Raw genomic sequence first — 18,301 nt, 5'->3', positions numbered from 1 at the left:
GTGGTAGCTGCAAACCCTGAGGACGCTTGGGGTGCTTGCCGCTACAATGCCATGTGTAAATGTTTTGCAAACCTTAAAGTGCTATGTAAATGATAGCTACTGCTGCTGCTGCTACTTTTACTACTACTACTACTACTACTACTATTACCATCATCATGGAAGACCAGGAGATCGAAGAATTGGAAGGAATCTCAAAAGCCATCTAGACTAACTTCTAAAAGAACTCTAGAATATAACAGGTAAGTGATTGATCATTTGGTCTTTGCTTGAAGACACATAGAAAGAACAAACTCCATTACCACCTAAGACAGTATATTCTACTTTTGGATGAGAATTTAGGAAGTTTTTCCTTATATCAAAGCTAAGTCTGCCTTTATTCATCTTCTGCCCATTATTCTTAGTTCTTTCCTGTAGGGCTAGACAAAGTCTAAAGCCTCCTCTGTATAACAGACATTCCAATACTAGAAGACAGTCATCACATCCTTACTAAGTCTGCTCAAAAGTACAGGTGAACCAGAGGTGGTCGTTGTGCTAAAAACCTTAGCTTACAAAGGACAGTTTCCCACTGCATCCAGGGCCATCTCCAGTGGTTCTGATCTATATCTCAGGAAGAAAGAGTGAGACTGATGACTCTGCACAGCCCTCCCTCACTTCAATCCAATCCACTTGCATGCCATGGCATTACCTCCCTGGTGTCATGGTCCTCTCCAAGAACAAAGGACAAACAACAGGCGAACCAAAGAACAACGGAAAGACGGATGAAAGATTTAAGCTGTCTGGAACCGAGCATCATCTCTATTGTCACCATCACGCTGGTTGCTAGTGACCATCACAAGCTTTCCTAAATGCTCACAACTCATCTGTTTAGTAGCCCATTCTAGAGTTTCACTGAGGAATCAACAACAAGTTAACTAAATTCCTGAGATTTATCCTTTTCTCCTTAAAAAAGACAAACAGGACAACATTTCCCCATCTGCATTCATCTGGTACCTTCTCCATTTTCCATGATAAATCAAAGACTAGCAACAATAACTCTGAGGTCACATCTACTGGTTGTGTTAGGCTCCCAGGATGTAATTTGTCTGCTTGAAGACAACTCATTTAAAACAACTTACTGTTTTCTTACCTATCCTGGGTCACTGCACTCTCTTTCCATCATTTTCAGTTTGAAGACCATTTTCCTCTCTGAAGGAGACAAAAACAAAATAAAAATTAAGTAGTTGTACCTCCTTTCTCTCATCTGTTATCTTCCACAAGCAGTTGGTCTGTGAAAGATAAAAAGCTCAGAGACAAAACAAAACACAACATACATACGTCAGAAAGGACTGATTAGGCAATGGCAGAATAGAAAGATATCTGGAGGTCAGAGTTGACCACAAGCTGAATGACTCAGAAATGCACTGAGGATAGCTGTAAATGATAATAAGCTTTATTTGAAGGATTTTCACATGTAAAAGCTGGGAAATAATCATTGTCTTGAATTCTCCATTAGTCAGATTCTTATTAGTATACCATGCCCAGTTCCAGTAACCGCATTCTTTAAAAAAAATGTGGAGAAAAAGAGAGAGTCCCAAGAGGAGAAACAAAAGTAATCAGTTAACAAGGGGAAAAATTAAAAGAAATTTGGATTGTTTAGGTTATGGATAATTCAATTTAACCAACATTTATTTTTTAAATTCAAATAGCATTTTATTTTTTTCTAATTACACGTAAAGACAATTTTCAACATTAATTTTTATAAGATTTTAAGTTCCAAATTTTTCTCCCTCCCTCTCTCCCCTTCCTCCTCCCAAGATGGCAAGCAATCTGATATAGGTTAGACATATGCAATTATGTAAAACATATTTCCACATTAGTCATGTTGTGAAAGAAACAGAACAAAAGGGGGAAAAAACCATGAAAGAAATGAAGAAAGCGAAAATAGTTTGCTTCGATCTTCATTTAGACTCCATCAGTTCTTTCTATGAATGTGGATAGCATTTTCCATCCTGAGTCTTTTGGAATTGTCTTGGATCATTGTATTGCTGAGAATAGCTAAGTCAATCATAGGTGATCATTGCACTGAGTACAGTTCTCCTGGCTCTGCTCACTTCACTCAGCATCAGTTCAACTTAGTCCAGTTAACTGATATTAATGTACTGTGTGCCACGAACTGGACTAGCCACTGAAGACATAAAAAGGACCACCAATTCAGCCCCCACTCTCCACTGGGGTTAGAGTCTACTGAGGGGCCAAGGCTATGGACACAGCTTAGTGTGGCACAAAGTAGAAGGGGGATAAAGGCAGAGGGGATATCTAGACAAAACGATCTAAAGGAGGGCACCTGGTTTGATCAAAATCCTCTCCTCTCCCTGCCTAGCCTCTCACGTCAACTTTATCTCTCTGGTCCTGTCTCTTCTGTCTCACACAACAGGGTCACCTCCTCATGTGGAAAAGCACCTAAGGTTTCATAGGTAGGGGCAGAATCTACACACTCAGACTTCTTAGGATAATAACCTGTGTAAATAAAATAGAGACTGATTTTCATGAGAGACATTAGTCAGTTTCATAACCTTACTAATGAACAGCAATGCACATGAATACAACTCCATAACACTCATTAACTGTGCGACCCTGGGCAACATGCGTAGTTGTTGTTGTTGTTGTTTTGGAGGGGGGAAGACAAGACAATTGGGGTTAAGTGACTTGCCCACAAGGTCACACGGCTTGTAAGTGTCAAGTGTCTGAGGCTGAATTTGAACTCAGGTCCTCCTGACTCCAGGGCTGATGCTCTATTCACTGCATCACCTAGCTGCCCCCTAAGCTTAGTTTCCCTATGCCTAATAGCTTAGCATTTCCACAGGACTTGAAAATTTTCAAAGCACTTTCCATTTGCTACCTCATTTGATCCCTACAACAACCCTGTAAGATAGTCTCTATTATCATCCCCCCACATCACAGATGAAAAAAACTGAGACAGTAAGTGAATTACCCATGGTCACACAGCTATAAGCAACTGAGGCAGGATTGAACTCAGATCTTCCTGACTCCACACCCAGTTCTTTGCCCATTGCATTAGCTTGCTGCCTCTATAATCGGGGATGATACTAACCTTTGCTACTTTCCCCCAAAACCTATTAAGAGCAGTCTTTTGTAAAGCATAAATTACAATACAAAAATGAGTTTTGGTTACTAGGTGCTCAGATATCTGTTGAATTGAATCTGGTGGTATTGTTCTGGAAATTCAAAATCTTCTAGTAATAATAAACTAAAGGAGCTGACTATTCTTGCCTGTTTGGTTAGCTCATTTAACTTTGAAGAGAAGATGACAGGCAAACAGAAGAAATTGGTTTTGGCCTTTGCTATTCCTAGAGTCTCCTGTAGAGATCTGTTCCCTAGCACTTAGCACAGGTACTGGCACATAGGAGACGCTTGAAAACTTCTTATTGATTGTTTGATTGAGATATTTCTCTGCTTAGACACTGGATGTTGGTGGGGTCTGACCCATGCCTGTGCTCTTAGATGAAAGGAACTAAGGAGACTATGTATTTTTAGCTTCTCCTTGGCAGCTCTGAATAGGGAATTACATGTTTCTTGTCCTTTCCCTTTGACTTGTGTCTCAGAAGTAGGAACCAATTGTGGATGAACAGTTGGCTTATAAGGCTGGTCTCTCCATCCTGGGGTCCCTTTGGTAGCTTAGCCTGAGGTATTTGATTCTGCTTTGAATCAACAAAGGGAGATGAGAACTCTAAGGTTCTGGGTACAAAAAAAACTTGCTTCCTTTATTTTCCACTGTTTTACAGGAGGAGAATGGCTGTACCATCCTGAAATAATATACTTAAGCAAAACATTTTTAAATTCTGTCAAATGATGTTATGGGAAGAAAGAGGAAGACAAAATACTTTAACACTTGAAGAAACTGCATTGATTAGAAATGGGAGTCAAGGCTGATCTCCCATAAATCAGAAGCCAGGGTCAAGAGATTTCCATTGAAATTCATGAAAGTCACAAACTTCAAAGCCTTAGTTTCCATTTCTGGGAGAAAGACTTGACAGGGTTAGAAGGTCACTCTGCAGAAAAATAGCTTTAAAAACAGAAATAAAACATAATATTTTCAGTTCTAAGTCATTAGGGAATTTTGATTCTGGGTTTAAACAGTTATTTAATCATTGAAGATATTTTAAAAAGCAACACTATCTTGTGCTGTAGATAGAGGGAGGAGAGAAAGAAATAAGGGGGGAAAAGATTGTTTTCTGTTAGTCTAGAATCAAACTGTGTTGATGACAACAGGGCTAAAAGGAGGCTCCTAACACTAAACTCCTCCTAGAATGTGATCTGTTCTACTACCAACAGCAATCAAATTTCTACTGTAAAAATATATCTTTACCATCAAAAATTTGAGACATTCTGACAAATCTTCCAATACTTTATACCTGAATTTTCCTTCCTTTCTTCTTTCATTCCTTCCTTGTTTTCTCCCTCTCTTTCTGAGAAAGAAAAAGAGAAGATCATAAATTTCTTTCTTTTCCTTGTTGTTTTTACAAAGATAAAAATCGAGGAAGGAGAAGATAAAGGATAGATCTGTATCTAAAAAAATCCAGCCACATAGAAAATGTTCAGTATTGTTATAATGAGGTGGAATGCAGCATGTGAATATATTCTCTAAATGGGTCTCAGTTCCATTGAAGTATGAATGTCTATTTGAATCCAGGCAGAGATTATGGTTTATCCTATCCTCTTTCTCTTACACCAAAATGGCTTCTAAGTTCCCCAGGTAAATAATGGTGAAGTGAGGGAAGAGAGTCAAGAAGGAGAAACCTGGTATCCTGTACCAGGGACAGGAAGAGAGACAAGGGAATGGGCTAAGCCACAATTGTGATTATAGAAAGATGCAGTTTGTCTAGGGATGAAGGGTTCTTTCATCAACTGAACAACCAACTCACACTCTATCTTTGTCCTATGTTCCCTTTGGACTCTTATTCTCCTACCCAGCACTCCCTCTCCTGTCCTTAGTTCCTAATTGGTGAGAATTCTCTATATGTATCTAGGTATGGATTGAATTGAAAATTAATTCTAAATTTAATGTTACCTCTCTGAATATAATGGCTGTTCCCAAACCATTCCCCCATCCTGTCCTGCCCAATTAACTTTGGTTACTCATATTTAGCATGGGCCCCATCTAACTTAGGAAAATCAGGTTCAGTGGGGATGGGGAGGTGTGGAATTAGGGAAACATAATTATACAAATACAATTCAAGCCCTCATCCGGGGCCTTAATTGGCTTCTGAAGAAATTTATAGGGCTAAATAAAGACCTCATAAAAGCTCATGGTTGTCCATGAGTATGGCTCCCAGGACTCACAACTGCTACTCTTCTGCCATTTTCATGGTACCTTTCCCCTACCCCACTCTGTTTGTTACCTCTAACTCTGGTTACAGTAATCCAATCAATACCACCATGCCTGGAAAGCAGGTGTCAGCCAACTTCCCACTCATATCCCCATTATTTTCCAGAACAAAATACCCCACTACATTATATGTGCTTCTTCCTTTATTAAAATATAAATTCCTTGAGGACAGGGATCCTCTTGGTTTTTGCAGTTGTATCCCCAGAATTTAGCACTCTAAGCCAGGGTTTGGAACACAGAAAGCATTTAAAGACTTTCTCATTCATTCATTCATTCATTCATTCATTTTTTTCTTCATTCATTTAACTTGTCATTCTTGTCAAAGAAATAGACCATAGTTGAACAGGACATTTGGTCTTCCTTATGCTCTTAGTGGTGAGGAGGAAGAAATTTGAGATGGAGGGGTGTTGAGGGAATCTCTTGATAGGCTAGGACAAGAGAAAACCCAGAACTTTATGATGGACTGATCCTTATGTTAAGTCTCTAGGGACTTTTGTGATTGTGGCAGGAAAGTAGAGTGAAGGTTGGCAAATTTGCTGCGCCCCCCTCCCCCCCCAAGTATTACTAAGTGCTTCTTTTAGACTTATTCAGTTTTAAGAAATTGGGATGCCCTTGGACTACTCGCTCCCAGGGACATGATGGGCCTTGGAAAGAGTTTATTCTGCCCTAACTCAGCTGAAGCAAATGCTAAGTGACCTGTTGTGGTGGTACATCTTTAGCCAGTGGCATTCAGTCACATATGCATAGTACATAACTTACCTAATCCAGTCACACCAATAGTAACAGAAATAGTTTTTTGTCTATGATAGTTTAAAAATGAAACTGTTCCATCATTTTTATAAAGTAGAGCAATGCTTCTTAATTTGTGGACTGAGGACTTTCATAAGTCAGGAAGTTATAGCAAGGGGATTTTGCCCCCATGTGCAACTCAAGTACAGTCATTTTGGTCTTTATGTAGTTCCAGAAAATCTTGCTGCACAATTCAGTAGAAGAAAAAAAAATAATTGTAGACTGAATAAAAGTCTATATATTACAAGTGTTTTGTAATTTTCTAAATCTATGTAGATACTGCTGTGATTAATATTCATTTTTCTCTAGGCTGCCCTCCTCTAGACTTCCCCATCATGCTCTGGAAACATCTTCATTCTGGAAGATCACTGAAACCCTGGAATTCACACTCTGGAAGTACCTTCCACCCCTGGGGCCATTCAGAGGGAATGTAAAGGGTGCACAATAACAGATAACAGAACCTATCTCATGGAGTTGTTGTGAAGACTGAATTAGAAAACATCCATGAAGTGCTTTGCAAACCTTAGGGCACTATATAAATGTTAGCTATTATTATTAGAGAGATCAGCTTGATTTTATTTACCATATCTTTGGGATGTTTTTTCTACCAAGAATCTGGATTCTAGTAAACCACTTCCCTCATGGACTAGGAATCATCAGCCTGAACATAGGAAGGCGGGTAGAACAAATGGCTGGATTGGAGAAATTGTCAACTATTCACTGGCTTCAGGATATGTCAGTTATCTCAGCTCTGCTAATGAACTAGAAACCCCAGAGAGTGGGGAGATAGAAGGGAGTGAGGAAAGAAGAAAGTTCAGAAAGGAAGAGAGAAGTGAATCTTGAGGGACTCAGGCTGGGAGTTCATGGCAGAATGAGGGCTAGGAAAAAGAAATTATGATGGACAAGATCTCTTGGTGTTGAGTCACATGGCTTCCTAAGACCATCTTGGTGTTCAGTTGCATACAACTCTTTGTGACCCCATCTAGGGTTTTCTTGGCAGAGATACTGGAGTAATTTGCCATTTCCTTCTCCAGCTCATTTTACAGTTGAGGAAACTGAGGCAAATAGGGTTAAGTGACTTGCTTAAGTTCACATAGCTAATAAGTGTCTCAGGCCACATTTGAACTCAGGAAGCTGAGTCTTCCTGATTCCAGCCCTGGCACTCTATCCATTGCAACCCCTAGTTGCCCAGATATCAGTTTCAGGTAAAAACTAAAGCTTTGCCGAAGGGGTACTGAGTTGTTATTTCTAGCTAGTGAATTTGCTTTAGGCAAATTAATTAAGGAGAGATAGGGCAAGGGGAAAGAGACAAAGACTGTTTCCAGAGGTCAGAACCATTAAAATCTCCAAGAGAGCAAAGGAATTGACTGACTCTTCCCTTGTTCTCATCCCCAAAGACAATAGCTGCTAAGAACTATGATCCTACCTCCCTAATAGCATATAAATTCATTCCCATCTCCCCTCTCCACTTACACAGCCAACACCCTAATTCAGGTTCTCATTACCCCTGGCCTGGATTATTGCACTACTCTATCAGGAAGTCTTCTTTCTTCTAGTTTCCTCCTCTTTATAATTCATTTTTCACACAGCTACCAAAGTAATCTTCTTATTTCACAAATGTGATCTCTGCCTTGTTCAAAAGCTTTGAGTTGCTTATAGGATACATCATGGTCTATTTATTTGACATCCCATCTACTAGTCTTAATACTATAACTTGCTTGGGGGGGGAGAAACTAAGTCATTTTATCTCTGCACGATACTTCGCCTTGGCCTGCTCTGCCCTCTCCTACTCAGAGTGGGAGCTTGGCTAGAACTAGGAAGTGATGAGAGGGGAGAGGTGTCCAGGACAAGATGATTTGGCTTAGAACAGAAGGGTCAGGATATGCCTTTTGCCAACCAGAAATATGAACCGAAGCAGAGGGATGAGAGAGTGATGGCAGGTTTCTCCGTGTTGGAGCCTACTTGCTGAGTTTATACTCTATATGGTCTATAGGTAGATTCAGCAAGAAATAGCCTAAAGTCCTTGGCAACAGTAGTACAATAAATGGAAAAGCGCCAGACCCCAACTCCATGCCCCATGCCCTAAGGAAGAGCCAAGATTTCACATCCAGATTTCCTATGTCCTAATTTAACGATTACCAGATGTATGAGTCTAACATTGTTTTCGAATTGTTACATTGCCTATAATATTTTTTGGGTTCACTGCTAGAATGAATAGTCACCACTAGGGCTGAGCAAACTGAATTCTGCCCTCCTTAGAATTCCTTAGGAAACTGCTTGGTTCTGGAAGAAACAGTAGGAGCCCAGTTGAACAGTAGATGTTTTATGTGTATTGTTTTATTGCCTTTATTGATTCTATACCAAGAGCAAAGGTGTGTATACAGTAAAGCATGTTCTATTTGTCCTTGTTGGAAGTGACTACATCATGGCAAGGTTAAGTGTTTACGGCTCAGTGAAATATGGAAAGTTCAGGGAGGAGGAGGAGGGAGTTTTGCAGTAGAATCGTGGCTGAGAGCTGGGTCTGATTAAGTAAATCCATACCAATTACATCCCTTGCCTGATACGGATACCCCCTAGAGCTAGAGCTCAGTAAATATGATCTAATAATCAAGTCTATGGGAACTAGAGAGGCATGGCACCTCTAAGCATCTTACCAAGGTGAGTTTGGGATTGGCTCTTTACCAGATCCTGCCTGCTAAGACAATCAATGTCGTGGTTAGCAGAGCCTCTTGGTGGTTAAATATCTCCTAACCTAGCAAGATAAACTTAAAGACATAGGAGAAGTTAAGAATACCTTAAAGGACTAATGACATTTTTGTATCATTTGATATGCTTGGTATTAAATGTTTGTTTAACTGGATTATTGCTTTTCCACTTATGAATTGGGTAACTTTAAGAAAGTCTTTGACGGGAAGCTAGGTGGCACAGTGAATAGAGAACCTGCCCTGGAGTCAGGAGGACCTGGGTTCGGATCCGGCCTCAGATGCTTGACACACTTACTAGCCGTTTGACTTTGAGCATATCACTTAACCCCAATTGCCATCCAAAAAAAAAAGGCAAAACATAAATAAAAATAATAAAAAACGTCTTTGAGTCTCAGTTTTATCCATCTGTAAAATGGGGATGATTCTTATATTACAAACCTCCCAGGGTAGATGGAAGCACCCAGTGAGATAATTTATGCAAAGTGCTTTTTAAACCTCACAGTGATTATTTGCCCATTATTTATTTACATTATTTACATTTTACGTTTACTATTTACATTATTGCCCATCAGTTATTTCCCCCTCATTAGTGATGATGGATTTCCATACAGACATCCACACTCCTCCATCTGATTCCTCATGCTATTATTGTGCTGTTAGTCACAAAAACACTGAGCAGTTTGATACCTTGGAATGCTAATTGGGCCACAAAGGGAATCAAACATGTGATCTGGGTTTTATTTTCAGCCTGAAATCAATTGACCTGAACCTTCCAGATCAAATTCCACATAGGGATGGTCAGGTCTAAAAAAATGTTTTTTGCTTTTTCCTTGCTCCCTCAACACCACCCCTACCCTTTTTACATCTTTTAAGGCCTCCAGAGTTCTGTATCCTCCAGCTGGTGATTTTCCTCCTTCCCTTCTGCTTCTCAGCTAGCAGCAGCTTGCCCTAGTAACACCAGTGAATGGCACTCGCAATCATTGGCTCAGGAAATATCTTGTATCCAATGAAATGTCAGCTGAGAGAGAATTTCCTGACAGAATTTGATTCTATTCAGTGCCCGAAATGGAACTGGAAGAAACAGGATGCCATCCGAATTCCAACTGCTTTTTAGGGACCTCACTAAAAGACAGTACCTTATGAAGGAAGGAATCTGCTTCCTTATTTCTCCAAATGAAACCACGTATAAAACCAACCTCAGAGGCAGCATTAAGGACCACTCTAAGCAGCAAGATGGGTTCAAGTCCTTCCTCACATCCCCTAGCAATGTGAAGTAGGATAAGTCAGACTCCAAGTGCCTCAGCAAGTTTTCTGGCTAAAAAGCCATCTGACATTCTATATGCTGCCTTCCCCTTTCACTTGACAATTACCATATTTATCGATATTCATACTTGTATAGCAGCTGTGCCTAAAAGGAACCTTCTGCATCCTTCTTGTGATTCTTTAAAGAGATGCTACTCAGTTCACAAAGGGAGCTCTTTAATAAGATATGAATTCACCTGCCAGTGAATACAGCACTGTCCCTGGGGCTGGGAAAACCTGAGTTCAAAACAAGCCTCAGAGGCTACTAGCAGGGCAAGTCATTGAACCTCTGTCTCAGTTTCCTCAACTGTAAAATGGGGGATAATAATAGCACCTACTTCCTAGGGTTATTTCCAGAATCAAGTGAGATAGTTGTAAAGCAGTTAGCACAGGACCTGGTACATGGTAGATACTAAATAAATGTGAACCCTCTTTTTCCTTTTGCTTTCCCTTCCCTTTTAACATCATATTAAGGAAGATTGAAGGGAGTTCATCTGATTCACACACTTCACACACATAGCCTGAACTTGGTCTTTTAAAAGCAGAACCGAGACAGGAACAGAGTCAACCCCTCTCTCCTCCCAAATTAACCATTTAGTGACCAACCTCCTGCCTTTGGAGGGCAAATGGGCATAGAGGAGGGCATAAATGCAGGGCATAGTTAGGCAGGCAAAACCACATATGTTCTACCAACAGGACAGGTTTCAAGTGACTTTAACATATGTAAAGTGCTTTATAAATTCTAGCTATTATTATTATATAAGTCAATGAACCTTTCAACAAGGATGAGAGAGCAATGCAAAAAACAAGGAAAATTCCTTCATAAACATATGGGTAAAATATAGTCTCCCCATGGTACCTGGCACTTCAAGATCCTAGCTTTGCATGCAGGTGAAATATTTGTCTGCCTGTAGTTTGATCTTCCAGCAAACAGCTGGGTCTCCCTGATTCTTCACTTTGTCTCCTAGAAGTTATTCCTCTCTCTCCTAATCCTCTGCTTTCACTATGGAATTGATGTTCTCATCTGCTGCTAGGCTTCCCTTCTAAAATAATATTGGAATGAGGAGTGCTGTAGTTCTTTTGTGAGATTGTCTAGCCCAAACAGGCTTAGGATTAATTAACACACTTTAAACTCTTTTTGTAGTCAGGTCCAAAGCAACATCAAACATAGGAGATAGTCTCTCAGGTCAGGATCTTTTTTTCTTCTTTTAAACCCTATTCTCCCCTCCCCCACCACTGGAAATTTCCTCAGACTTTTTTTGATATATAGGTTGTAGTGAAGAAATTCCTTTTTAAACTCTTATCATGCACTTGTTGGCTAATACCAAGGCCATATGAATTACCCAGGACCTTTGACAAGACTCGAGGAGATACTTAGGGACAGTGTAGAGGGTAAGACATGGCTGGATACCTTTGTGCTAGATGCTTATGTCTACAGCCAGGGCTCACAGAGCCAAGTCTTTCTAGCTTGGTGGCTGAGGTCCCAGTGATGGAGCCTCTGAGAGCCCACGATCTTCCCTAGGCCAGAATGAATCACTGTAGGAACTGTGTTGTAGTCACTGGATTGTAGAATTATTCAGAGATGGAAAGAAACTTAAAAATCATTTAGTTCCTCATTTTATAGATAGACTGCTCTCCCCTAGCTAGAGGTAGGTAGACTACTAGCTAGAGAAGTAGACTTGGGGGCAGAAAAACTTGGGTTCAAATCCTTACTTCTACTAACTTTGTGACCCCAGATAAGTCACTTAACCTCTTTTTGGCAAAGTTTCCTTATCAGTACATTGGGAGGGGGAGGGAAGGTGCTGACTCAGTTTCTAAGGTTCCTCCCAGCTCTAAATCTCTTATTCTATGACTATAAATTCTTTGAGGACTGAGATTTTTTTTTATACATTTGTCTTTGTATTCTTAGCACCATCCATAGTACCAGGAACATAAATAGGTGATTAATAATTGCTTGTTGCTAGATTGGTTGATTGGCTTGAGATCTCTTGAAATCTAAGTCAGGACTCTTTCTACTACCACAATGCTATTTGTGTTTTCTATAATATGAAACTGGGGTCACTTCTCCCCTAACAAGACACAGCTAGGCGGCATAGTGGATAGAAGCCTGAGTCTGGAGTCAGGAAGACCTCAGTTCAAATATAGCCTCAGATACTTACTAGTTGTGTGGCTCTGGGCAGGTCACTTAGCCTCTGTTTGCTTCAGTTTCTTCTGCTATAGAATGAAGATAACAACAGGATCTATGTCCCAGAGTTGTTATGAGGATCACAAGGTGATATCTGTAAAGTGCTCAGCACAGGGCACGGCATTTCTTTCCTCTTCCCCTACAATCTAAACTTACATTTAAAACGCATTGCCAGGTGTGGTGGCGTATACCTTTAATCCCAGTTACTCAGGAGGATAAAACCAGTGGAGTTCTAAGTGGGCCATGCCAGCTGGATGTCTGCACTTAATCAGGCATAAGTATGGTGAATCACCAGGCCTTCAAGTAACTTAAGGAGGGTCAATGAGCTCAGATTGACATGGAGCAGGTCAAAACTCTCTTGCTGATCAGCAGTGGGATTGATCCTATGAGTGATGCCTGTACTTGTAGCCTGGTTAAGACAGGGAGACACAGCCTTAAAAAATAAAATTGAAAATTTAAATTAGATGATTTAAGTTTCCATTGGGATTAGATGACCCTCAGAAAAGGAGATCTTCTAGTACACAGATACTTATAGACCTGTTAGTTACAGGACCAAGGACAGGGACATAGAAGCTTATAAGATGGTATTCTGAGCCTCTAGCCACTGATGATCCATCACTAATGAAGGCAAAGTAGCTCTGAAATGAGAAAGAAAGCCAAGAGGGAATTAAACTCCTTCTCTGCAGAACTTTTCAGGGACACATGACAGATGCACCTATATTATCTCTGTTTTAGATTAAGAGACCAGCCCAAGCTTACACAACAGGCTTGGAGGAGAATAGAGCTTTGTTCATCCAGTCAGTGAATACAAGCTGTGTTCTTCAGGGCTCCAGTTCTGCAAATGGTACCTCCCAAGAGGCCCATTCCTGCTAAATCAAATGCTCTGTTGGATAAAGTTTTAAAAGTCCCTGTTTTATGAAAGAAATTTGAGGTAGTCTGATTTACAGCAATTCACACTGAAGATGCTCAGCTAATCAGGCTGTCACTCAGAGCCCTTTTGTGAGGCAGTACTGCAATGATGCAGTTCCTGACTTCTCTGTTTAAGGTCTTTGGCTCCCCAGTCTCAGTATAGCCCTCTCCCCTCCCCTGCCCAGCTTTCCTCCCAGGGGGTATCTCTGCTTCCCAGCCAGCAGGAACAAACACAGTCCCTCTCTAGCTCTCTCCAGCTGTCATTTCAAGAAAACTATTATGTTGCCTAGGGGGGCATGTAGCTCAGGGATGGGATGAGGGAAGAACAGGAAAGAAAGAAAAAAGAATGACAAAGGAAGCTTATCTTTATTCAGTTCTTGATCTAGACAAAGCTAGGCTCAGTTGTTGTTTCTGATAAGAAAAGTTACTGTGGTAGCTGATGAACCAAGCCTGTGTGGTCAGATTTAGTGAAAGTGGTTAGTGACAAATTGGTAAAAGACTGCCCCCCCAAATACTGTGCAAAATTATTGAGAGAAAATCAGGGGTGGAGGTGGGGAGAGGGACAAAAGAAAAATACAGTCCCATTGGAGTTAGTACAACACTGCAGGCAGGATTTGAGACTAAGATGGAAAAGCTTAGTTTTGTGGCAGCATATGTACCTTACTTTTTGTTATTCTTCATGACCCAATTTGGGATTTTCTTGGCAAAGATACTGAAGTGGTTCGTCATTTCCTTCTCCAGCTCATTTTACAAATGATGAAATTGAGGCAAACAAGGTTAAGTGACTTGCCCAGGGTCACACAGCTAGTAAGTGTCTGAATCTGGATTTGAACTCAGGTCTTCTTGACTCTAGACCCAGTGTTCTATCCATTGCACCACCTAGCCACCTTGTAATTTAGCTATTTCTCCAACCCAGGCTTTAGCTCTTTTTGACATTCTGAAGCACCAGTGTGAAAAGTGACAAAAAGATGACATCTTGTCCTAAGTGACTCATAAAGTAACTATATTTTGAATAATATCAGGTTATATGGTGAAATTGTTAGTGTTCCTGGAGGGATGAAGGGCAAAGTATTTGTTCATGCTTATTACATTTATTTAAACATTATTTATAATGCCGGTGAGAAAATAGTTCAATTGCTTAAAAAAAAAAATGAGCTGCTCTAGAAGAAAATACTTCTGAAAATAATAAGAAATTTAATGTTTTATCTCACTTGATCCTCACAGCAATTCTGTGAGGTAGGCATTATCATTATCACCTCCATTTTACAGATGAAGAGACTGAGGCCCAAAGAGATGAGGCCACCCACCCATAGTCATGCCACTAGTAAGAGGGAGAGGTGGAATCCAAGTCTGGTGCTCTATCTACAATGCCCCAGTGCTTTCCACTGCTATAGAATGCACCTCAACCAAAGAAAGATCTATGCCTTGTTTCCAAGCAGCTAAAGACATATTTATGCATTTTCTGAATTCAAATGTTATAGGTAATTATTCTCAAAACCTTCCCTTGTGTATTGCAGAAAATCCCAGAGCATCTCAGGGTTATGTTAAAGATAGACTCTAATCATCTAGAAATCAAGTCCTAAAGCTTCAGTAATTAGAATCCTTTCTTGAAGAATGTTACACTAACCATTTTGTACCAGCTGTTCCAAATTTTTCTGAGAACAACTTTGCTTGAAGAGTTGTGATGTCTTTTAGATGGGCACTCAGAACGGAGAGTGCCTTTTAGATGCAAACTTCATTGGCGTTCTTTACTTGTCCCAACATCGCTTCTCCAGCTAAGAGGTCCAGTAGATCCTTTTGTATTAAGAGACTAACTACCTTAGAAGAACTTTTGCCCAAGCTGTCTATACCATACCAGGTGTGGGGGACCTGTAGCTCTGAGGTCACATGTGGTCCTCTTGGTCTTCAATTACAACCCTTTGACTGAATCCAAACTTCACAGAACAAATCCTTTTATTAAGGGGATTTGTTCTGTGAAGTTTAGATTTGGTCAAAGGGCCAGACCTAGAGGGCCACTCTTGGCCTCAGGGTCACAGGTTCCCCATGCCTGCTAGACCAATATTCTCTCCCTAGGGGTGGGGGCAGGAGACAATCAGGATTAAGTGATTTGCCCAGGGTCACACAGCTGGTAAGTGTATGAGACAAGTTTGAATCCAGGTCCTCCTGACTCCAGGGCTGGTGTTCTATCCACTGAGCCACTTCACTGTCCCTGGAAACTACATTTTTGCAAAGAAGGTCACAATAAGGAGAGCTTCTCCTTCTTCCCCCTAGGCATTCTAGAAGGTCCTAAACATCCTGAAAGTAGTGAAGAAATTTGGAGGTTAAAGAATCCAACCCCAACTATGTTTAGAGGGAAGATGTCCAGAATCAGTATAAGAGAAGCCATTTGTATATTTTAGGCAAGGTGTGAAAGCAACGATTTCTGGGTATGATGCTCACTGGAGACTTTGAGACCTCGTTGTATGTTGTATACCTTGAAGGATCACAAATATACCAACTTTCCATGGAGAGTAGAATTTTTTGACATTAAAAATGTGTGTGGCCTGGGAAGCCTCTGAGGAGTCAAGATGGTGTCAAATGTGCCATTTTAGTTACCACTTAAAGAACAGAAGCTTCCAGCCTGGATAACCAGGTAGGGTCTCTTTCCATAAAGGTTATGATAAGGATAATAAAAAGTACATTGAATGGAGGTGTTGGTGGTATTTCTATGGTGCTTGATGCTTGTGTCCTGCTCAACTAAGGTGCTGTTTACAAGGAGTTAGGAAAGCCCGAGTTCAAATTCTACCTCATCTCTCTGAATCTCAGTTTCCTCACCTGTAAAATGGGGATATGAGGTGATCAACATAAACATTGATGTAAATGCAACTGGGAAACAAAGACACATCAGATGAGAAATTTCATTCCTAAATCTAGAGAGAATTTGGGGAACTATAACTCTGCTTGGTAAAGATCATTTGATATTCTATGTCCAACTTTGAAAGATGAATTTAAATCAGAAAAAGTATACGTTTGTAAAAAAATCATGTCAAAAATTATCATTTGCTTTGACTTTTATCCCTCTGTCTGTAACTTGGAAACTTAATGTAACCTACAGCTCAAAGGTCATCTGCTTAAGACTCTCTTCATTGGCTAAGACTGTTTACTCAATACTGCAAGTCTTCATGAAGTCAGAGCTGGAGAGTTTGAGAGAGAACACCTAGACTGACTTATGTAGACGTACCTAACCCACATGGGCAGCACAGACCAACCCCTACATAAAGGATATGAGCAGGTGACTGTTTCACTTGCCATTTAGGGAGGGACACAGTTAACCATAGCCTAATTCTAGCTTGATGGTGGGATTGGCAGCAGTGTCATATACTATTGTCTATCTCCCATGTGCAACCTTGGGCACTCAACAGTCTTGTTTCAGTTCATGACCAGCCCCCTCCTTTTACTTGTAACTTTTTCTCTTCTGAGTAAGTCTTCATTGACTGTTGCCAAGTGCATGTTCTGTTGAGCATCCCTGTGGACTGAAAAGCCCTATATTGGGAGATCCCAGAGCTTCTCTCCCTGCCATCTCCCTTACGGAATTTGCCTAGTCCACTTTCTTTCTCTTCTTCTCATCCTCTGCTTTAGTTAGCATGGAGTCAGTCCTAACTCTTATTAGTGTGACCTTCTTTGGAAAAATGAAGTTCCCAGGGTGCAGTGAGGTGGCACAGTGCATAGAGCACCTATCCTGGTGTCAGGAGGCCCTGAGTTCAAATCTGGCCTCATATACTTCCTAGCTGTGTGACCCTGGGCAAGTCACTTAATCCTGATTGCCTCAAAGAGAAAGAAATTTTCAGCCAATTAATGACTATTACTTTTTTGTGTATCCTTAAGAATAAACCTTCTAGCAAAATATTTGTTTAGTAGTGCTTTGCAAAGTCTTTACTTTGGTTGGAAACAAGGGTGGGATACAAGGAACGTAATGAGCTTTTTGAGAGTTTTGTGTTTCTTATATTTGTTTGTGGGGGATTTGAGTTCTTTTCCTCTTATGCAGTTTCTAGAGGAAGGAATAAATGCTGTCTCACACCTGAAAGAAAAAATAATTAAACTTCCCTGCAAACAGGCAGTTCTCTGACAATAAGCATTTACTACTTATCTTTAGCCTACATTTGATGCACTGAAAACACTTCTGGCACTCAACAGGAATCCTAATCTTGTCCCAACGATAACACCCCCACTCTAAGGTGTTGGTAAGATTCTTTATACTGGTTCTAGCTCTGCCCAGAACTGATTTCTGATTCCTAAGTACTTGAGGAGCAAGCTGATGAAGTCATTGCCGATGCTGTGAGGATGCCTGGTTACTTACATTTCAGAATCCAAGCCAAAGATGTTTAAGAACAGACGGCTTCTCATTCCCAAGGACTGGCCAATGAAGAGCCAGCCCTCTTAAAGGAAGAAAGGAAGGGTGAGAACCAGCTTTAGAGATACCATGTTAACAAAATAGACCAACATAGGAAACCTTCAGATACATTAATACTGCAAAGGAAATTTAGGGAAAATGGATTTCAACTTTAAATGTGGTAGAGGGACCAAAAGCTTGCTATCTTTTGGCTGTGCTTGCTACAGTGAAACTTAGAATGAGAAAGAGGACAAGTGGAATACATCCCTCAATCAGTTTCTCAGAGGCCTATCAGGTGACCTTAAGTTTTCCCGAAATTTCCAAAGATGCCTTCTGAATGGTTCAAAGAAATTCTTTTGAAGTGCAAGGCCCCAGTGGAGCTGTTCCTTCACCTTTGATTTGTAGCAGTAAAAACAAGACAAATATTCTTTGTCCTCACCGTAACTCTTAAAACTTCCACCCCCTCAATGTTATCTCAGGTCACTCATTACCCTTGCTCTGTATTCACTTTGATCCTTTCCCCAAATCAATCTTACAGTTAATCAGTTTCATTATTTACCATCATCAGCTCTCAAATTCCTGTATCTCTTGCCCTATTGATGCACCTCTTGTCAAACTTTAGCCCTAGACGACTCCTACCATGTCTCCTCTCCGAC

Source organism: Petaurus breviceps, unplaced genomic scaffold (assembly GCF_028583685.1).
Source record: "Petaurus breviceps papuanus isolate PSGF00001 unplaced genomic scaffold, PetGlider_PUasm1.0 181, whole genome shotgun sequence".
NCBI classification, from domain to species: domain Eukaryota; kingdom Metazoa; phylum Chordata; class Mammalia; order Diprotodontia; family Petauridae; genus Petaurus; species Petaurus breviceps.
Note: the sequence above shows the minus strand (reverse complement) of the source record.